A 6,000-nucleotide genomic window follows, 5' to 3' on the forward strand; every position below is an offset into this window, starting at 1 on the left:
GATATCTGCATTCCCAGTTGAGTGTATCCTACTTGTGGATTGCATGGGTTGTCCCCAGCGGAGTGGCATTCGCTTCCCTAGCAGGGTCAGGATGGTTATCCCCAGCAGGTGTCAGATCGGTGCTTCCCCAGTCGCCAGGCCTGGAGGTTGTTGTTTCCCAGCAGAGTATCGGTGAGCATTTCCCCAGTGAAGTCGTCAGGTATCTGTGAGGGTTTCCCAAAGCAGAGTCGAGATTGATATCCCTAGCAAGTCAAAGACTGTTGTATCCCCACAGAGCGTTGGTGGTGCTTATCCCCAGCAGTTTCTAGAGCGGATTGGGTGCAAAGGAGGTTTTCCCCAGCAAGGGTGGCCTTTTCCCAACAGCAGTGCTATTCCCCAGCAGGGTGGAGTTGGAGCAATGTCGAGTTCCTCAGCAGAGTGTCTCGAGCTCTTCGGAAGAGTCCCTTGAGGGGGATACCTTTTTTATGCATTCATCATGTAAATAAGCATAGCATATTGCATAGAAAAATAAATCGCGTAGCATTTCCATAATTATGGAGCATTACGCAGAAAAAGATCATGCATCATATTGCAAGCACAAGCTAGTCTCAAGCCGTGGTTACCGTTTGAGAGGTGGTTTTACCAGACAGTGAAGGTGTTACTCCGAGGAGTCTAGCATCAGGTTTTTTATCAACAAGGTTCTCTAGTAGTGCGATACTGGAGGAATTCTTTTCCGTCGGACAGAGATGGAAATGAGGATCGGAGAGTATTACGCGATCAGCGCGATTCAAGCCGTGGTTACTGCTTGGGGTTTTTGGTTTCGCCGAATGGTGAAGATGTCACTCTGAGGAGTTTAGCATCATGATGTCAGATCAGCAATGTTCCCCAGTAGTGCGATACTGGAGGAGGTTTTTTCCGTCGGACAGAGATGGAAATAAAATCAGAGGACGTTACGCGATCAGCGCGATTTTCGGGGTTCAAACGGAGAAAAGGAAATGTGGAGACATTTTCTGGAGAGCGGGGTTCAAATAGAGATGGGAGTTGAAGATTTTATCCGGGATGAGGTCCTCAGGATTATCTTCTGTTCATGTGTCACCTTAGACTCTGGCTGAGGCCAATGGAGGTCGTTATAGGTGTCTTCTGAGGAAGAGATACACATGCTACCTTCCTTTTGTGAAGGTATACCCTCTGACATGTCGCCCTCAGAGTGGTGTTTGGTGTTATTTCCGATGTTGCCAGCGGAATTATCACGAGAGATTGGAGATCGGGGTTCAAACGGAGAAAAGAAGATGTTGAGGCATTTTCTGGAGATGGGGTTCAAATGGAGAAAGGGAGATGTTGCGGCATTTTCTGGAGAACGGGGTTCACATTGGCGATCGCGAGTAATCGTCAGGCGACTGGGGTTCAAACTGGAGAATGGGGTTCATTATGTGGCAAACAGGAGAGCGGGGTTCAAATGCGGTGATCCGAGGATCATTTGCGCAAGAGAAAATTTTGGGGTTCAAGAAAAAATGAAAAAAATAGAGAAAATTTCGGGGTTCAAGAAAAGCATAAAAAAGAAAGAGATGACAATCCCCAGTGGATGTGGTGTTCAGGCCATGGTTATCCCTGCGTTACCATTTATTTTGGTACCCAGGTCGACGTTGCTGTTTCGGTGATTAGGCCGACTTTCTCCGTACCGGACGGATTCTTTTGCAAGATTGTTCTTCGCCGATGCTGACAGGCGTTATTAATTATTTTCCCATCAGAGTGCAAATTGTTCGTCTGTTCTTGGTATTCAATCACTCTTCATCCTGATCATCTGAAAGCCGAGGCTATTCATATCAACAGGTTCACAGTGGATTGAATAGGGGCAGCTGTAACACCTCAAAATTTGCCCTCCTCTCTTGGGACCAGCTTAACATATTGCATAACATTTTTTAGGTCATTAGGCATTGCATATTGCATATCATGTGGTTACATTGTGCAAGCCATTCTCCCAAGTCTTGATCAGAAGATGAAGAGATCATGGTGCAAGCTAGGGTTTTATGGACGGATCATTAATCATCTGAGGATGTGGAGGTCCAAGTTAGGGTTTTGATTCTCAAGGAGATTGGTCTTCATCTTGTTTGCAATGATACATCATCATCATCATGGTCTTGATTTCATCAAGTGTTGAAGCTGATTCCTTGAGATTAGGGTTTTGACCACTGGTCAACCCTAATCAGTTGCATTGGGCCAGTCAGGGCATAATCAGGAGATGGGGTCTATGATGTATATGGGGATCATCCCATGGTTATATGGTGCTTATTGAGGCTAGGGTTTCACCCTTGAGCCATTTCATCAGGAGATTGGAGCTCATATTGATCAATGCATTGCCAAATTCATCTATCAGTTGAAAAAGTCAACTGTGGTCAACTGTACTTGATTTTATGGATTTGGAGGAGGAGAGAGTTGGATACACTTCATTCATGTTGAAACAAGTGTTATTTGACATGTCAAAGCTCAAGAATGGAGAAAATCAAGTCAGACAAGAAATTGCCAAAAATAGAAAGTGACTTGTAATGGAAGTTTCCAAAAATGGAAAGTTTTTGACCATAAAATTACATGTCCAAGGAAGCTTCAAATGAAAATTTGTTCAACATGAAAGTTGTAGATCTTGGTCTCACCTTTCCAAAAAGTCCTAGAACTTGAAATTCCCATGTATGGTTGGCAAGTTATGGTCCATTCAATTTCAAAAATGACCCATAATCAGAGGGGCATAACGTCCACATGGAGTGTCCAAATTGAGTGATCTTTTTATGTGCAAACTCCATTTGACATGTACTTTCATGGTGCATAATTGGAATTCATCAAAAATGGTCAATGCAAAAAGTCAATTTTCAAGTGTACAATTAAAGATCCAAGGGCAAAATGGTCCAACTTGAGAAATAATGAGAATTTTGGAATGGGGATTTTTGCAACACCTCACAAATGCAATTTGAAAATGGTTGGAATGGTCATAACATGTCAAGGTCTCATATTTGGTCAAGTCACTTTTGAACTTCACTTGAAAAATGCATAAAGTGTCATGACATAGTGAAAATGCAAATTACACATCCAATGGCCATGGGACAAGTTGCAACAGATCACACATGTCATTTTGAGAGTGTGTGAGCTGTCAAATGAGCTGTCATTGGCCTGTGGTGAAATGGCATTTTTGCCCTTGCTTTGAAAATGACATTTATGCTAATTACCATTCATTTTGGTTAATTCATGATTAAGGATGTAATTAGTTGGAAGTATAAATTCTTAATTGTAACAAACTCTGGATCAGAATCACATTTCACAAGAATCTCAACCACTTTTCCCTCCAATTCTCCCCAAAACTCAAGAAACTTCAAGAACAAGATTGAGCATAACTCTTCCAATTCTCCATCAAATCACGATTTTCTTTTTGATTCAATCTCCAATCACCTTCTTCTTCAACTGTTTTGGAAGATCAACATCAAAATCATCACCAATCTCGACTGTTCATATCTTGTGCATCCATGGCATTTTGCAAATTCTCTTACTAGAAGCAATTTCGAGAGAACCTAACAGCTCCAGTCAACATCCTAAAGCTCATACTCCATCTGTTTTGGACTTTTACGCGCAAAGAACACACGAACCAACGCTGCCACCTCAAGGTACATGAAATTCGAATCTCATGATTTGATGAATTGTTGTATGCGTTTTATAGAGTGTTCAACATAGATGATTGTGCTGCCTTTAGTTTGTGAAATGGATGATTGTAGAGAGAGATATTTCGATTTGAAGTTGTGTTGTTAAACCTTTAATCGTTCGATCCGTGAGATATAGTGAGTGTTAGAGGAAATAGGTAGCATATTCGTCATGTACGTTGCAAGAGGAAGAGAACGGTTATTCATTTGTGCATTTTGGTGAAGAAATAAGCAAAACCGAATTGGAAGGTGATGAACATGTGAACACGCGTGGAGAGGAAGAAGATTTCTGGAATTTTCTTTGTTTGATCCGTCTCAGTGCATTGCCACATTTGAAATCTGTTTCCCGCTAGCCTCTCACCAATCACACGCCGACACCTCAATTAATGAAACTGTGTCGTTTTGCCTTGGCCAGGGATAATTACAACAATGCCACTGAATCTATTTAATTAAATAAAATACTTAATAATTATGTAACAATTCATTTAAACCTTAGAAAATTCATAAAAAAATATTTACAAGTCCAAAAATTATGAGAGTTTTTTTGTTAGTTTCCAATTTCCCTCTAGTTTTTTATAGGCATGGTTTTATAAGTTGTGCATGGTGAAATGTTGACCTGGCCTAGGGATCTTTGACTTATGTCATTTTTGTGCATGTTTTGCCATTTTCATTGTGAAATGCTCATACATCAAAAGAAATTCATGAAATTTTTTATGCTCATTCTGGACATGTTGATGGTGATTTACATATAAAGTTTGTGATTTTTGGATACCTGTGGAGTGAGATATGATTTTTTGAACTTAGGTGTGACAATTTGTGTCACACCTAGCTAGGTCAACTTCATGAATTTATTTGCATGGCCTATGATTGTTGGAATGGATTGAAATTTTGCATGAATGATAATTGATGTGTTGAGATAGCATGTGAATTTTTCTGGATTTTTCTATGGCATTTTCAATTTGATTGATATTTTTCTTCACTGTTGGTTCATTGTGCAAGCTTGTATGACATATGTTTGTATATCTTGTGTGAAATTCTCATATGGTTTTGGATAAATGTGAAATTTGGTGTGCTGATTGTAGACACATTGTAGGACATCACTGTTTTGGTCCCATTCATTTCTTAATTGTTCTCACTCTGTTATGAATTTTTGAAGTGGATGCTTATGTTGATGCTATGAATTGGCTTGAATAATTGTGTCTGGATTTCTTGATTTTCATTGGCCTAGTTCCTTTTGTCCAATTGAGCTGAAAATTGACATGCTATACCTTGAATAGGTCCTGTTTAGGTGTGAATTATTTGAGGATTTTTGGAATTGTTTTGGTATGCTTTTGATTGAAGTTATTCTGTTTGGACATTGGATGTTGCATTTGACCTAGTTTGACTTGTTTTGGTCATGAAATGAATATGGTGAATGATATGAGTATGGGATCAATTGCATTTGCTTTCTATTTGTGTTAATTTGATTTTGGTTGAGAATTGTTTGCTGTTTAGAATTTTTTCTCCCTTTTGGACCCTAGGCTTGGCCTAGTGGTCTAGTTTCTCACATTTGGTGTGGATTTTCAGGATGAAATGCATAATGTTCAAGGAGAATGCTTCAAGTCAATTAAATTGAGATTGTTGGATGTTTTGAACTAATTTGACTTTGTTTTGTAGGTTGTGAAGCTTGAGCTTGAGCTTATAGCTTGCACTTGTGTGCATTAACTTGTGTTGCTTTGTACAGATTAATTGATTAACATTTGCTGTTTATTGTGGTTTGTCTGAGTACTGATGATACTTGATTGATTTCAGGTACATTTAGTCGCTTACAGTTCTTTAAGAACTTGCTTGCTGCTGCTTGGTTTTTTAACCACTTGAGGTAGGACTTCTATTCTTCATGTAGTCTGGAAGACCTGGCCTGTTACTTGGCCAGGCAACTGTCTAAAGTCCTCCTTAAGAGGCGATGTTTGTGGTTGTTTACATTTGTGCCAAGCAGGTAAAGACCTCTATGAGGCAATTGGTGGATCAAAGGGATATGCAATCTATCCCCCACTATTCTGTGAGTCGTCCCTCTGCTCACACGGCTGTGTGTTGATGCATTGGGACACAAACCCAAGATCCTGTGCTGTTGCACAATCGAGTCAGAGTCTTGAGCGTAGAAGGGTCCCTCCATTCTGGACCCACGCTCCTTTGTCTAAAGCTCTCCCTGGTCAGGGATAAGAGCTGTGAAGTCTAATCTTCACTTACCTTTCATCTGCTTCACCTTAGCCTCGCAATGGCAAGGTTAAGAGCGAATACTACCCATGTACAGATGACTTGCTTCGGCAGTCAAACCCATTGCGTGAGCCTCACTTGATTGGTT

This window comes from Lathyrus oleraceus, chromosome 7 (assembly GCF_024323335.1).
Source record: "Lathyrus oleraceus cultivar Zhongwan6 chromosome 7, CAAS_Psat_ZW6_1.0, whole genome shotgun sequence".
In the NCBI taxonomy this organism is placed as follows: Eukaryota; Viridiplantae; Streptophyta; class Magnoliopsida; order Fabales; family Fabaceae; genus Lathyrus; species Lathyrus oleraceus.